Consider the following 17183-nt stretch of genomic DNA (forward strand, 5'->3'; position numbering starts at 1 on the left):
TTTTTACCAGATGTGAGCCACATATGCCAGTTACTGAAGCTGACAGACACTTGAAGAGGGGGTTGACCTGTAGGAAGGGAAACAGCGACCTTTGCCTGAGTTCAGCATCCTTAGGACACTACAGGCAAGCTGAGCTCAAGCTGTTTCCGATTAATATCACAGTCCTCCAGATGAATGGAATGTAAACCACATACCAATTACAAGAATCCCAAGAAGGAAACTCCCTCTTCCGTCTGTCTATCCACCCACTTGTCCGACCACCCACCCACACAACTACAGCTTCTCTCTCTCTCTCTCTCTCTCTCTCTCTCTCTCTCTCTCTCTCTCTCTCTCTCTCTCTCAAGGGCAAAAGGGGAGAGAGGGAGAATGGAGGGGAGTGGTAAATGAGGGGAGAGGGAGGAAGGTGACCAAGAGCAAGCTCGAGTGCTCCTGGTGCTAGCAATACTGGGTCTGTAAGCAAACCTCTTCCTTCCTTCCTTCCTTCCTTCCTTCCTTCCTTCCTTCCTTCCTTCCTTCCTTCCTTCCTTCCTGTTCCTTTGTTCCTTCCTTCCTTCCCTCTCCTTCCCTCCCTCCTTCCCTCTCCTTCCTTCCTTCCCTCTCCTTCCCTCCCTCCATCTCTCTCTTCCTCCCCTTCCCTCCCTCCCTTCCTCCCTCCCTCTCTCCTTCCTTCCATGGTAGGTCTCATTCTCTGGAGGGTGATTTATATCCATGAAAACTTTTGCCCACAGTCACAAACCCATGTTACAAAGCCAGTTACAAAGTCAGCAGTGATAAGAATTCTCTTTCCTGTGCTGAAATGGAACTTGCACACCGTGAAGCCTTCTCCAGAGTGGCAGCGGTAAGCAGGTAGGACACCCTGACAGAAGCACCTCTCACAAAGGCTGCACAACCACAGGCAGAAGTGTGGTGTTCTACCTCCCAAACTCCTCCATCCTCAACCCCTGAGCTTTGAAAGAAGCTAAAGTTAGAATCAGTCTCCTACTGTATCCAAAGCTATCTTGAGAGTGAGAGCTTACCTACTTCTTGGAGGGGTCAGTCCTTGAAGAAGGAACACACTCTCGCATGGCTGATTGGACACCACCAACAAGATGGTTCTGTAGTCTGCTGTGTCTATTTGGAATCCTGAAAGTGTGATTGTATCCCTGGGGTCAGAACTTGGTCTCAGGATTGATGAGGGTCACTTCATACTTGTGTGTGTGTGTGTGTGTGTGTGTGTGTGTGTGTGTGTGTGTGTGTGTTGGGTGTGAACCCCACAGCCCATTTGGTAGGTAAGTACTGTCTCACTAAACTAGTTGCTCAGCTGGAGTGTCACCCATCCCTAGCAGAATGTAAACCAGCTAGCCAGCAAAGCTTTTGCTTGGTATCTTTGCGAAGGGAGGCCATGTGTGTTCATTAGGCAGTTGACTTTGGGGGACAACGGGAAGCATCCACCAGATCAAAGGGAGGTGGGAAGAGGAGACAAAGGTGAGTGTGAAAATGTCAGAAGCACGGATCAGCGCCTAGAAGGCACATGCTGAAACTCCCAGGTTCTTACTAGATGAAGGACATGCATGGATAGTGGCTGAAATAGACAGCTTAGTTATTAAGAAAGGGGAAGGTACTCTCTGGAATGTAGGCCAGAGCCCAGAGGTTTAGAAGCTCGGGTTCACTAGAGGCTCAACCCTTTATGGGTCATTCTTGCTCACTCACAGGTCTCAGGCTTTTCTCCTGCTCTCTCCTTATGCATGGCTGTTGTCTGTCCTTTATCTATCTACCGCCGCTTTCTCCCACATGCTAATCTTCATACCTTCCTCTTCCTGCCTTATTCTCCTGCCACCAAACCAGAAGGGCTTGTTGGATGGGAAAGTAAAAGGGTCACACACATTAGGTACTGTGAAGAAAAGCGAACCAGCATAGAGTGCCCTGCTGGATCCTGGCAGAAGGTGGACCTGAAGGCGAGGTGCTTATGCAGAAGGGATGTGTGAAGGAGACTGACAGGAAGTGTGGACATTGATCAGATGCAAGGGGGAGAGGTTGGAAGCTTGTTGCAGAACAGCAAAAGGACCCTTGAGAGGCAGGAAGCCTCTCTCTTCAGAGCTGGAAAGAATTCTCTCAGCTGCTTCATGGTACAGTTCTCTGATGCTCTGCTGGCCCCTACAGGAATGCATTATAAGAAATATGAGTGTAGCAGATATCCACAGCCATACTGTGCTTCTGAGTTCCCACATACCGGCCAAGCTAAACTGCTACCTGCCCCTTCTATGGTGCTGAAAGATCCCCATGTGGGAGAGCCACAGAGTGTGACAGATGGTAGCCAACTGTTCTGGGCCATGCTCCCAGGCAAAGTGCTTTGTGCTTTGAAAAAATCTCTAACTGCAAGTAAGGTTCACCAAACGTTCAAGTGAGAGAGAGAGAGAGAGAGAGAGAGAGAGAGAGAGAGAGAGAGAGAGAGCCAGCAGAGAGGACAGGAGCAATTATAACTGCTCATCTGAGAAGGCTGTTCCTTAAGGGGCACAGAATCTGCTGTTGCTCTAAAAACATTAGCCAACATTTATGTGTGACAAGTTACCTCTAGCTGGGGTAGCTTTAAGCATATTCCAGTTAACTTGCTTCATGCTCACCCAGACCTCCAAAGTTAGCTTTTTTTTCCATGTTCCAAATGAGGAAACTAGGGCATAAATTGATTTAATGACTTCCTCAAGGTCATACTGAGAGTAGATACTTAGTTATCTGTTATTGCCAACACGATTGCTACACAGTTAGCAGCTTAACCAACCCTCTGCCCTTATCTCCCAGGGTCTGAGAATCAGAATCTAAAGAATCTAGCTTAGGGCCTCTCAGGAGCTGCAGTCCAGTGGTCAGGCAGCACTGAAGTTTCATCTGGGACACCAGCAGGAAAGGATCTGTGGCTGTCGGCAGATGGCTATTCCTGCAGTCGTGTTAGAGTGACAGCCTCAGGACCCAGTGACTGTTGGCCAGAGGCCTCCTTGGCCTCTTGCTTTTGGGTCTCTATGTGATCACTTACAAATACCACCTGTGTCCTCAGAGCCAGTTAAAGAGGGCACCTGCTCTAAGGAAAGCCAGTCTTGCGCACCGCCATTGTGCACATGGCAGCTCATCATAGTTGCTGTGTTGATTTATAAGAAGCAACAAAGCCCCGTGCATGCTCGGGAACAGACAGTACTGGGGAGCCACGGTCTCTGTAAAGGCTCCTCTGAATCTGCCAGATAATGGCCTGTATCCGAACCCAGACAGCTTGGCTTCAAAGCCCTGCATCACTAAGTTTGCTTTAGCCTTGGCAAACACCCGATAATGGTGCCTTACGGGAGAACAGGTTTGTTCTGGTCTGTTATGTGGAGCGGCTTTCGCCTTCAGTCCGTAGTAGTGCAGTAGGTGTGGTGACAGGAGCTCGATGCAGCTGCTCACGTTTTGTCCCCAGAGACTAGAATGAAAAAAGATGAATACAGGGGCCAGGCTGCCTTCTCCTCTTTGCATAGTCCAGGAACCAAGCCTATGGGACAATACTGCCTACCTTAGAGTGAGTTTCTTGCTTCAATTATTCCAGCTTACAATCTACCTCACAAGCATGCCGTTCATTTGTTCCCATGGTGATTCTAGAGCCTGTCAAGCTGGCAATCAATATAAACCAGCACAGCCTCCGGAGCTAACCATTGTGCTCCCCGGTAGCTCTAGTGTTCCATTGCTGTGAGAAATTAGCCAAGGCAAAGGATTCATGGAGGGAAGGGTTTGTTCCAGTTTCAGAGGTTTCAGTCCACGGCGACTTGACTGTCATTGTTTTGCAGCGGTGAAGAGGGAGTTCATTTTCTGGGGAGCATGGGATAGAGAAAACCGCTCATATCGTGGTGTCCAGGAAACAAAAGGGCCCCGACACCCCCTTCAAAGGACCTCCAGTGACTAACTCTCTTCCACTGGACTCTACCTCCTGTGCTTAAGGAGAGGCAGAAACATACTACACAGCGTATGCTGGTTAGCATAATAATATAACATGGCATTCGGAAGTGAGGGATGTTGCATGGTTGTGGTTTAAGTATGGAGTGCCCACCAGCTCATGGTACTGCTCTGGAAAGCTGTGGAACCTTCAGGAGGTGGAGTCTCACTGAGACAGTGGGTCAGTGGGGCTGAAGTGGTATGGTTTTATAACCGGGTCCTTCTGTCTGTCTTCTGTCCGCTTTCCTGACTGCTGGCACAGTGCGACCAGTCGCCTCATGCTCCTTCAGGCGCGCCTTCCCTGCCATATTAACTGTAAGCCACCACAGATAAGAGAGAAGTAGTTAGTACAACTGTCCTGGGCTACCCTGCCAAACAGTCACTAAATTAATTATTAAATTAAATTCATGTAGGACTCAGTTAACCTGGATAGATGGTCATCTTATATGGAACATATATCTATGTGGAACCCTTGTGTGATTATCACTTTAAAACCCACATGCACTTACTGTAAAGACGAAAGACTGAAAATGCAAACGAAAACCCCTTCTCGGGATGTACTGGACACACACAAGACCCCCAGTGGGGCACAGCTGAAGGGGCTCCAGCCATACTGTGTTCTCTGACCCTGCAAGTGCATTCATGAATTCCAGAGTCTGCCCCTTGACCCCGCAGGTGCTTATCGAAAATACATACTATTAACAACAAAGATGGATGGGGATGTATGACTCAACTGGTAGTGTGCTTACCTAAAATGCACAAAGCTCTGGGTTTGATCCCAGCATTGCATCAACTGGGTGAGGTAGCATAGACTTGTAACCCCAGCACCTGGAAGATGGAGACAAGAGGATCAGAATTTCAAAGTCACCTTCAGGTACTTAGAGAGTTTGAGGTCAGTCTAAGCTACATGAGACCCCATCACAAGAGCAACTACCACCACCATCACCACCAAAAAAAAAAAAAAAAAAAAAAAAGCAAGATAAATTAGATTGGCTTTGTTCCAGCAGAGAAGTGTAGGGGCTTACAGCGAGCCCTTGGGTGGCATATTATAACGGAGCTTTTACATTGTCCTTCCAAAATTCCCTCCTCTCTAAAAGTAGATGATAGAGGTCAGAGCAGCAGCAATCAACAGTGTAGCCTTGGCACAAAGACAAATGTTTAAATGAGAAAAGAATCCAGGGTGCGCATAAAGAGAAAGACATTTGAAGGGGAAAAAAAGGCAGTGCCCTCCAACTTTATTGTCCTGAGGTTTATGGCCGTGGTCACCTCCCAGAGAAGGCAGAGGGCAAAGCATGGCCACTTGCTGTGTCTTAAACTCTCACCTGTGAATCTTTTAAAAATTACTCTCTCAGATTCATTCTCTCTGTTGTCTGTGAAATTCAGTTTTTCTTTGAGTTATGAGACATAAGATCCAGAAGCCACTGACCTGAGGAGTGAGTGGTCCCTGGCTTTTCGGGACTCCCCACCTACTAAAGCTATTGCCCACCTGAGGCTCTCTGTCACTCTCAGGGCCCCCAGCTTCCCCTCCTGAGATCTATTCCTCCTCTTTCCTGTTTCTTCCCTTTGGAAAGTGCTCTGTATCCTGTGCTCGCTGTAGGAAGGGAATCTGCCCAGGTTGCAGTTGTACCTTGAATATCTGATTCAAATGAGACTCTGGGTTTGAGACTCTTGAATTGATGTTGGAACAACCTAAGACTGCTGGGGACTGTCAGGGAAGGGAATCCGTGCTTTTTACATGCTAAATAGACACAAATTTGAGGGGATACCAAGGCAGAAATAACCCCTTGCATGGGGCAGGGAGGTGATGTTGAGGTCCCAGGGCTCTGCCTTCATGCATAGATTAATGCTGCTACAAAACGGCTTTGGGGGACGTATCTTCTTCTGCCATTGGATGCCATGATGTTCATCTTCTGGGAAGGGTGTAGCTCCAACCCCTCTTCTGTCTTGACCTAGGCCTACCCTTTAAAATCTACCAATTTGTTTATTCATTCATTTAATTGACTTATTGTGGGGGCGGGGCACACATGCCCCTTGTTAGAGGGCAACTTTGCAGAAGTTGATTCCCTGGTCCTTCCTTGTTTTGAGGCAGGCTGTCGCTTGTTCCTACGGCTGCATGGTTGAGTTCCCAGCTGATTCTCTTGCCTCCACCTCTTCAGGAGCACTGGGATTACAGACTCCCTGGGTTCTGAGGATTGAACTCTTATCATCAGACTTGAGAGGAAAGTGCTTTTATCTGCTGAGCCATCTCCCTGGCTCCTCCAGTCTTTAGAAATGTGAAAAATGAATTTCTATCTGACTTCCTATCTATTCTTTGGTCATTTCATTCATGAATACAATGTGTTTGCATCACATCCACCCATCCTTCCCTTCTTTCAACTTCTAAACCCTTCTACTTCCTCAATAAACATCTCCCCAAACACTCCGGACTCATCCATTTTATTATACTGTGGGCCAAAGAGGGGGAGGAAAATGTCTCCTATGAGACCCCTGAGTCAAGGGCCCTAGATTTATGGATGTGCCATGTGTTTGCACATGGGCACAGTGCTAGGGCTCAAACCCAAGCAATGCCTTGGGCTTGCTAAACAGATGCTCTACTCCTGAGCTATGCCCTCAGCCTGTGATGGTTTGTATATGCTTGGCCTAGGGAGTGGCACTATTAGAAAGTGTGGCCTTGTTGGAGTAGGTGTGACTTAGTAGAAGTGGGTGTGTCACTGTGGGCATGGGCTTTAAGAACCTCATCCTAGCTGCCTGGAAGCCAGTATTCTACAGGCAGCCTTCAGATGAAGATATAAAACTCTCAGCTCTGCCTGCACCATGCCTGCCTGGAAGCTGCCATGCTCCCGCCTTGATGATGATAATGGAATGAAACCTCTGAACCTGTAAACCAGACCCAATTAAATGTTGTCCTTATAAGAGTTGCCTCGGTCATGGTGTCTGTTCACAGCAGTAAAACCCTAACTAAGACACAGCCTAATGCCATAGATTTAGATCTGCATTCAGGTACTAGTATCCCAGCAAAGTTCCTAGTTCATTCATAGTTTGTCTCCATTTCCAAGAGGACTAGACCTTGAATCACCCCAGGCAACAGTGTCTCTGAAGGCAGACTATAGCTACTATGCTTGATCATGCTTGCTGGCCCACTAAGACCACAGTAGAGCTATCCGAGCTCTTCCAAAAGAAAACAGGAGCCACACAGAACTCCTTTGCCCCCTTGAACGACAGCTAAATGGGTCTTGGTATTCATCACTTCAGGGAAATATCTGAACACAGCTGTTACCCTCCTTCCTGCCACCCATGCGGCTATGTTTTTAAATATGGCTTGAACTTGAAGCTCTTTCCATTTATAAAAATTCTTTCCCCAAATGCTCTTTCCAATAACAATATTCCCATGTATGCCTTTTGCTTCTGATATTTTTCTTATAAATCAATTTGCTGAAACAGAGTCCTCTTGTCCCTGGGATTTTGTGTGTCCACAAATGATCCTACCCCCTACCCTGTGGCCAGGGACCTTAGAACATTTAGGCTGCTCTCTATCATCATTCCTTAGAGCTTTATCATATTGGATATGACAGTCTGGGCAGGACTCCGGACCAGATGTGCAATGACACGGTCCACACAGACACAGAGCCTGCGGGCTCCAGGCAGGATGTCTAAGTACAGTGTGCTTTCCTGTCCTGCTTCTTTTCACAGATCGCCACCTTTGGAAAAGGGAAGATGAGAAGACAAATTGTCTTCATAATTTCCATTTCCAGATACCAAGAGCTAGAGCAATGCCCTTACTGTACGTGGGATGAACACATTCCTATTGTGGGGCCCACTCAGGACATCAGATGAAAGTCTCTCGGGTAGGACTCCATGGGAGTGGTTTAGGAGTGCCTCAGAGATTATAATGTTTGAGACCCACTTGCAGGAAACCCCAGCATCACCCCATTATCCAAGGACACAGCTGTCATGTTAAGGCACAGGGGGAGCAGTCTGATTTGGGATAGGTTTTTCCTCCCAAAGGTTATCCTTTCTGCTTTATAAAGGCTTGCTTGGATCAGGTCCAGTGGCCCTGTGGCTAGAGGCATATAACTTCATTTATTTCCAAAGAATGGCCCTGGCCCTTCCTTGGAGACATGACTGCTGTGGTGAGGCTCCCCCACTCAGACACACACAGATACACACATATACACACATAGTCATTACAAAACATCTTCCTTGCTTTGGACACACAACTGTTGTGAGGCTACACACATATACAAACATACATACACACACACACACACACACACACACACACCCCACCCTGCCCATAGACATCACAAAACACCTTGCATTCATTTAGAGGTCTCAGTACTTTGTTTTACCTTTTTACTCAACATTGCATTTTCCTGGTATTAAAAAAAAGCATAAACAGAAATGTGAATTATGTATGTACATAATTCATATATTGTACATACGTGTATATGTAAAACCAAACTCTATATAGTTACATTCATGCATATGAATTATGAATGTGTGCACACACACTCATACACATGCATCTATAAATGATTCCAGAATAACTAGATTGAACAGAAACTAGCAAAGATGGGGGCTGGGCAAGTTGTCACTCCTACCCAGAAGCAGTATATTGTTTTTCTCTTTTGTTTGTTCTTTGTTTAGGTAGATGAGGCTTACTTCAAGCTCACAGAGATCCACTCGCCTCTGCCTCTGCCTCTGCCTCTGCCTCTGCCTCTGCCTCTGCCTCTGCCTCTGCCTCTGCCTCTGCCTCTGCCTCTGCCTCTGCCTCTGCCTCTGCCTCTGCCTCTGCCTCTGCCTCTGCCTCTGCCTCTGCCTCTGCCTCTGCCTCTGCCTCTGCCTCCTAGTTTTGGGATTAAAGGCATGTGGCACTACCCAGCCCTCTCCCTTTGTTTTTATGTGTGCAAAGTGTTTGCAGGTGTGTATGTGTACCACATGCATGTAGAGCTTACAGAGGCTAGAAGAGGGTGTCAGATCCCCTGAAACCAGGGTTACAGGTGGTTACTAACCACTATGCCAGGGCTGGTCACCAAACCTAGATCATCTACAAGGACAGTAACTGATCCTAATGGCTGAGTCGTCGCCCAGCCCCATGGGAAGCAGCAGGTTGTTAGACGGACTATGGTGAAGAGAAACTGTAGGAAGGTAGATTGAATCTGGTAGCCAGGACCGAGCTTTTATACAACCCCAGTTCCCAAACAGATGTAACTTGTTTTTCTAGATTCTCATTCTACCTGCCCTATCAGCCCGAAGTGCTGTGGAACCACGTGATCAGCTCGTCTTAATCTCCACTCGCTGGCTTCCCTTAGCTACCACTATCAGCCCAAAGTGGGAGGGGGATTTCTGTTTTCCTTCCCCTTTCTGCACCATAACATTTAGGAAAGTCGAACTTCCCCACTTGAAGATGATTTAATTGTGGGGGGTGGGAATTCCAATGGAAGTGTGAGGTGATAGTTGGAGTGCTGGCTCCTGGGTGCGGATATCTATGTGCAGCCATGAGAGTTCTCACGGAAAGGACTCTTATCTTCCTTTGCCTGTTCTCTTGTCCCTGTGGGTCCAGCATTAAACCAGATACCTGTAAATTGGGAAAACAGTGAGCAAGCCCAAAACTTTAAACTTTCCAAACCAAAGGTATGAGTTGGGTTTAGATTTAGATGTTCACTTCCAAACAGAATGGTTGCTATCCCAAGGTACTCTATCCGCGCTCCACACATTCATTCCCACAGTTTGTCTAACCAGTTTAGTTGGTTACTTTCCCCTCTGATTCTTTCTTCATAATCAGCTATTGTAATAAAATCAGCTATGTACCTTGATTGACAAGGGCAAAACTAACCTGAGGAGAGAAGCAGTGTGGAGTGTTTCATCTGGGTTCTGGTATTAAGGGTGAAACAGTTTTCTTTTTGAGGTAATGAGCCTCTCCATAAAATATTTACCCAATGACTACTTCCTACCTATAAAGTGGGTATTGTAGGGAGACGAGGAAGCTATTCACACATGTATTTATGGAGGAAAGATATTTAAAATATGTTTCAACCAATAATAATGTAAAAATACCCAGGAGCCCTGTGATGTGGAGCCAGAAAGAGTCTATGAGGTGAGGTGATGTCTGCCCTGGTCCCCTGTGTCACATGCAGAAATGTTTCAAATATAAAATAAACTAATAACTGAGAAGCTGGAAGGAAGGAAGGTCTTTGCCCTTAGCTACTTTAAAGGGACACAAACTGTATTTAAGTGAGAAAACCTTTAGCGTTTTAAGGGAAAGATAGATTTGAAGTGCTGTAGGGGTTGTTTTGTTGTTTTGGTTTTTTGTTTAGGACAGGGTCTCAACTTTCTCTGTAACCAAGAGTGACCTGAAACTCCTGCCTCAGTCTCTCAAGTGCTGGCATTATCAGCTTATCCCAATGTCTGGCTTAAGTTGGTTTAAATCCTAACATTTTGTTGCTGAGAGGAAAATCAAGGATTTTGCAGCCGACACCACCTAAACCAATGATTCCTTTTCACATTTTCATAAAGCTTTTTTCCTTCTTGAGAAAACTCAAGCCCTGTGCTCCTGACAGGGTGGGCACCTGGCTGTGTTCCAGTCTCCCTCTCTGAGTAGGGACTGAAATGCCATAACCAGAATGGAAGAGACCCTATGTCCTGCACAAAACTTTGGAAGGTTTTTAAGCATGGGGTCTGCATTAATAGACCACCTCAGGCCACACACTTGCTGATGTGACTTGCTTCTCAGTTCATAATAGGTTCTCTGGAACTCAGAAAGTGCTCTCTATCTTCTATCCTTAGACCGCAGTGAGGATTTTTTATTTTGTTTTGTTTTGTTTGTTTGTTTGTTTGTTTGTTTGTTTGATAGTGTTGAGCATCTCTCATCTCTCGAGAACCTCCCTTGGAAAACTAGGTGCGGATGATCAGGGGTCACCCACGGGCCACAGTTTTTGAGTTTCTTGCCCCATACCCACAAAGAATACGGAAAGGAGGTCAAGGGGTAGAAGGAGTTTTAAGGGAGGAGTACCTCCATGTCCCTCTGCCGAGTGACCTTTTACAGGTCTTGTGGTGGGAACTGTTGGTGGTTGAGGCCTCTTTATTGAGATTGGTTTTGAGCTCATGCTGTCCCAAGCCAGTAAGGAGTCCTCATGCTTGTTCTACATGTGTTCTCTCTGCCCACAGAGAAGTGATCCAATCAAGAGAGTGGTTGCCATGGGCCCTACCTCACTGCCTAGTCTGAGCTAACTCCAGTCACAGTAATCTGTAGTTCAGGGTTGCTTCATTTCTCTATGTGAGTTTGTCTTCCCCAGCCTGGTAAGTTTGCTTATACCATTACCTCTGCCCGGAATGGTCTGCCAACACTCTTTCACTGAGCAGTTTTGTTTTTTTTTTTTCAGGTTGGTGTTAGCATTCTAAGAAGACTTTCTTTTTTTTTTTTTCCCTATAAATTTCACTGCTGCTATGAAATGCTCCACATTTCAAGGGCTTGGTAAGTGCTGTGCATAATGGAAACTCACTGAGGACTGTACAAATCTTCCTCCATGTCCCGTCACTCTGTGGAATACCTGTTTCATCAGTTCGACATCGCTAATGCCTAGAGCAGCATCTCTTTGCTTGCTGGTCCAGAAACAATCAAGTAGGAAATTTTCAGTAAAGTGAAATTCCAATAAAGAGAAGCAGAATACCCTAACCTTAGGAAACAACACCTCCAACTCACAAGGCCAAGGCTGATAGCTGTGTGCCTGACCCAGACAGACATCCCTACAAGAAAGGCCCCATCGGAGAAGAGAGAAAGAGTGTCTGCTACACGGAGGATGGGAGTAAGAGAAGAGTCTGTCTATAGTAACTATAGATAATACAAAAGCAAAGGCTGATCAGAACTCTAGAAAACCCCAACAACTTTCAAAGAAGAGAAAAACTTACCTGGAAAGAACCACCTAAGGACAAAGGGCTTATTTTGGCTTGCTGTTTCAGAGATTCGAGGGCAGACATGTCTGGCTTGTTCTATTGCGTTGAGGTCTGAGGCAATGTAGAAACATCAGAGCGAGATGATTGTGGCAGAAGAAAGCTTCCCATCTCATGGTGGCCAGGAAGCAGAGTGATAGAAAGAAAAACTCTGAGTAGGAGTTGGAGAGATGGCTCAACAGTTGAGAGCATGCATCATTCTTGCTGATGACCAAGTTAGCAGTGCCCACATAGAGATATCACAGTCTTGCATCTCCAACTACAGGGAATCTCAGGCCTCTGGCCTCCAAGAGTATTGGCAATCATGTAGCCATACACACACTCACATACACACATAACTACAAATAATTCAAATAAATATTTTTATTTGTTTTTTTTTGTTTTTGTTTTTGTTTGTTTGTTTTTCGAGACAGGGTTTCTCTGTGTAGCCCTGGCTATCCTGGAACTCACTTTGTAGACCAGGCTGGCCTCAAACTCAGAAATCCGACTGCCTCTGCCTCCCGAGTGCTGGATTAAAGGCATGTGCCACCACGCCCTGCTTATAAATATTTTTAAAAGGCAGTGGACAATATATACCCTTCAAAGGCATTACCTCAGTGACCCATCTCCTACCACTACACTCCAGTTCCTGATAGCCCAGTGTCAGCTACAAGCGCATCAATGCCTTAATCTAAGAATGTCCTCAGAATTGAGTCATCTCTTAACAGAGCCACCAACTGGAGACCAAGCCTTAAACACATAAGCTTTCGGGGACATTTTCTGTCTAGAGCATAAGATTATTCAGTCATAGAAATACAAAACTTGATCATTAATTACAAATCATGATGTGCCTATAGGACCTGAGTGGAGAGGAGACACTTAACCAAGTTAGGGCCAGTGAAACCTGAGCCTAAGTTGTTGCTAAGGTTTATGGGAAAGATCCTTAAAAGGTTAAAAACACTCTGGGCATTTCCCCCCCTTTCCTTTCTCGTGCCTCCTCCTCGCCAGATGTGAAGACTCCAGGATTTTTATGGTGAATTTGTAATTGTTTGGATCCAAGCTCCTTCTATCTTTCTGTTCTTACATCTGGTTTCCTTTATTCGGGAGATAAACAAATCTTTATCTTGTTTAAGTAATTTTTACTGGGTCTCTGTACTGGCAGCTGAATATAGTTTCTCTCTGATACAAGTCATATAGCAAATTGTTTGGAGGCACAGAGCTGACTGTGGAAGCCCAGGTTTCTCCAGCTGTGTTAGATAACTCATGATGAGTTGTGCTAGTTATGTGTACATGCATGTGTGTGTGTGTGTGTACATGGGGGGCATAGGGTGTATGTGTGTATGTGTGTGTGTGTGTGTGTGTGTGTGTATGTGTATTCATGTACATGTGTGTGCATGTGGGGGGGCACAGGGTGGAGTGTGGCACACTTTGCTGCCTGTATGAGCACCCATGTAGGAGGGTGATGAGAGACTATATGGAGGTGACCAGGAGAGTTCAAGGGATGATTTTCACATGGATAACTTTGCCTGGTCCCTCCTGGGATTCATGTGACTGGCCACTGGTTTTAACAGCAGTTTGAATTACAGAGTCACTCTTTGGAGCAGAGGCTGACTGCTGCTGGTCTCTCCTCCTACCCTGCTCACTCCCTCTTTCTGAGCAATCAGTCTCCTTAGTCCATAACACCAGCAGAGAAGTTGCATGTGGATTTTGATTGCTCAAGTTGCGTGCTGGCGTTTTGTAAAATCCTGATGAGGCTACCTTTCTCTGAACCTCAGGAAGCCCTCTATGGCATCTTTGCAAAGGTACCTGATTAGTGCAAGGCCCTGAGTTTGATCCCTGGGGCCAATCAGAAGCATTAGTATCCTGGGGTGGTGTGGGGGCATCTAAAAATGGGACCTCTCTGTAATTGTTCCACACCCATGAATACAGGCTGTCTTTGTATCCCTCATTGAAATGGCACTGGAGGTGGGATGCTGTCTAGAGGGGACATGATCTTGAAGGATATAGCTCCCTGAAGCTCAGATGTCCCCAAAGGGTAGAGAGATGAAAGACATCTACCAATAGCATTCCTGGCAGCTTTCATCACGAAGCCTAAATAGCATATATCTCAGCATTTGCCTTGTCCAACACACTTATCTCAAGTGCCTGCAACAATGGCTAGTCAGAGGTATTTGGATGATGTTCTATTACTGTGGTGAAGCCTAGTGACCAAGGCAACTTATAGGAGGAAGCGTTAGATTGGAGGCTATCTTTGTTTCAGAAGGTTAGTCCATGATCACCGTATCAGGAAGTGTGGCATAACACAGGCAGGCGTGATGCTGGGGAAGTAGCTGAGAATTCACATCATACCCACAGCTGTAGACCATGAGAAAGACAGACACTGGGCCTGGTGTAGGCTTATGAAATCTCAAAGCCTACCTCCCACAACACACCTCCTCCAACAAGTCCACATCTCCTATTCCTTCCCAAACAGTCCCATTAACTAGGGACCAGGCATTCAAATATTGCCTATGGGGCCATTTTTATTCAGACTACACAATTCATATAGGATGTATCCATATGGGGGTGGGGTGGGCTGTGCATGAAGGCTGGAAGTCAACCTTACCTACTGTCTTCAGAAGCCATTCACCTTCTTTTTTTGTTTTTTGTTTTTTAAATCTCCATATGTATGGGGGTATTTCTGTATGTAAGTGAGGGCACATACATGCCACAATATGCATGCCATAGTCAGAGGGACAACTTGAGTGTCTATCATGGCCTTCCACTTTGTTTTGAGGCATGGTCTCTTGCTGTTCGTCATCACATTCACAAGGCTAACTGACCCAAGAGCTGCCAGCAACCCCCTAGCTCGACCTCCCACTTCTCCTTAGGAGTCCTGGGATTATAGATCTACACTAGTGTTGTCTGGCTTTCAGTGGGTTCAAGTGATTTGAACTTAGGTCCCATGCTTGTATAGCAAGCACTTTACTGATTAAGTCATCTCACCAGCCCCTGCTTAATATGTTTTTGACAAGTAGTTGAGTAACCTCTTACATTGCATACCACAGTTGCTATCTTATATTTTAACCTACAAAGGACATGTTATTGTCGTGATCTTGGAGCACATAAACAGAAAGAAAACAGATATTCATTGCTCCAAATGACCTATCACTAAATACAGAGAGACCAAAAGACCTCTGCACAGTCCATTTACCAACGGGTGCTATTTGCCAACAAAGGGATCCTTCCATACATGGAGTCATCCTCTCCCTGGTATCTACTATGCCCTTGGCTATGGGCCTGCCCATGCAGAATACAGCGCAAGTGTGCTTCCATCCAGGGTATGCTCTTGACAGATCTTTCTTCACTTAGCCATGCCAGCCTCTCAATTTGGCATCTCTGTCTTCCAGAGAGTGATCTCTAGGGCTCTTCATTCCACACAGGTGAGTCCTCAGAACCTAACCGAGGTCCTCTTCAGTTATTTGTGTTTCTTTGCACAGATGTTAGCATTTATTCAGATGACAACTCCCCTCAGGTTGCACAAAACCTGCAGTGTTGTTCTGGTTTCATTTCTGTTGCATGATAAAAACACACTGACAAAAAAGCAACTTAAGAGGAGAAAGGGGTTCGCTTCAGCTTACAGTTCCATCGGTGTGGGTATAGCATGCTTTGATATGTTTAATAAGTCTCTGGTTCCCTCTCCTGCCAGCAAGTCTGAGAGGTCCAAGGGAGAGGAGAGAGGCAGGAACCTCAAACAGCTAGTCACATCACATCCACAGTGATGACCAGGGAGAAGTGAGTGCCTTCATGCTTACTCACTACTTGCTTGCACTAAGTTCTATTTCTTTACTCTTGTACAGTTCAGTGCCCCTTGCCAAGGGCATGGTGCCACTCACAGTGGACTGAGTCTTCCCACTTCAATTAACCTTATTAAGACATATCTTCCACAGATATATCCACCGGCCAATGTAAACAATTCCTCACTGAGACTCTCTTCCCAGACAGTTCTATGCTATGCAAAGTTGACCATTAAACTGGTCATTACAAGTGTTGAGATCAAGATTTTGAAGTTTGTCTTAAGAAACTGAAGTGAAAAGAGAGGTCCAGAAAGTGTCTCAGAAGTATGAAGTCTGTGATTACACACAAGCGTTGTGTAGGATCTACAGCCTGCAAATACCAGGGCCCTACAGAAGACCCCAAGCAGCTGTGTATGCAGCACTCCTGGGTATAGCATGCTTTGATATGTTTACTAAGTCTCTGGTTCCCTCTCCTGCTGGCAAGGCTGGCAGGTCCAGAGGAGAGGAGAGAGGTACCAATCCCACCAGGGTCTCTCTGGGGCTGAGCTAAATGGAGAGTAAACAGCCCAAAAGAAACACACTGAGCTGAGCCGGGAGTCTTGTTGAAGCAGGAACTCAACTTTATGGCATCAGTTTCTCACTTATATAAAATCGGAACATAGGGAGAGGGGATTTTGGTGGGTAAAGATGACATAGGAGGCAGGGAAGGGTGACGGGAAAGCTCTACATCAGCAACGGCCAGGCAGAGGCAGGGTCAAACAGGTCTTGCTGAGTCACTCCAATAAGGAAGTGACAGACGGGTCTCAGAACTTGAGACAGGCTCGGGGTTTGTCCTCAAGGCCCAAACCAGGGCCAAAATGGGGCCCATCGCTCTCCCTTGGCACATCTCAAGATGGGCATAGCTATTTGATTTGTTCTGGCCAATGAAATGGGAATGAGGATAGTTTAAAAAAATTTTTTTGCATGTATTATAACTGAATACTACAAGCCAATTCTCTACTTGCATGTGGAGTGCATGCATGTGCAGTGCTTGTGTGTGTGCGGGAGGGGTGTGTGTGGGGGTGTGTGTGCGAGGTATGTGTGTGTGATGCACCAAGGCACACATGTGGAGATCAGTTCTCTCCTTCTACCACAAGGGCCCAGGGGATAGAACTCAGGTCCTCGGGCTTGGCAGCAGGCATTTCCTTTGCTCCCTGAGCTAGCTTGCCGACATCACGGTATTTGACCTTAGTAGATCTGGAAGGATCCCTTAGCACTGCTCCCCATGTGCATCCCATGTGGTTCACTGTCTCTCCCAGTTGCCCTACTCTCTCCCTCAACCATCCCAGCCGCCGTCTCTGCTCATCTAAGAGACTCCGACTTTCGGCAGCCTGTCAGTCAGTCTTCCATGACTATGGCCCTGGTTCCTCATGGCTGCTCAGAGACTAACCTCTCCCATCAGTACTGCCTCAGAACACAACCCAGGCTGCTTCCTTGAGCAACTCTCCACCCACTTCTCCCTACCTGATCTCACACCCTCCTCCCTGCCCCTCATCTGTCTCGGATAATTTA

The 17183-nt window shown here is 46.3% G+C and overlaps 1 long non-coding RNA gene across 1 annotated transcript; it reads left to right on the plus strand.

The window, feature by feature from the left end:
- The first annotated feature begins 369 nt into the window (after positions 1-369).
- On the plus strand, positions 370-11252 carry Gm30950. Its single transcript, XR_382567.2, has 3 exons — positions 370-452; positions 729-846; positions 11095-11252. It is a non-coding gene; the product is annotated as a predicted gene, 30950 (long non-coding RNA).
- The last annotated feature ends 5931 nt before the right edge of the window (positions 11253-17183 follow it).

The sequence above is a fragment of the Mus musculus genome, chromosome 13, assembly GCF_000001635.26.
Source record: "Mus musculus strain C57BL/6J chromosome 13, GRCm38.p6 C57BL/6J".
In the NCBI taxonomy this organism is placed as follows: domain Eukaryota; kingdom Metazoa; phylum Chordata; class Mammalia; order Rodentia; family Muridae; genus Mus; species Mus musculus.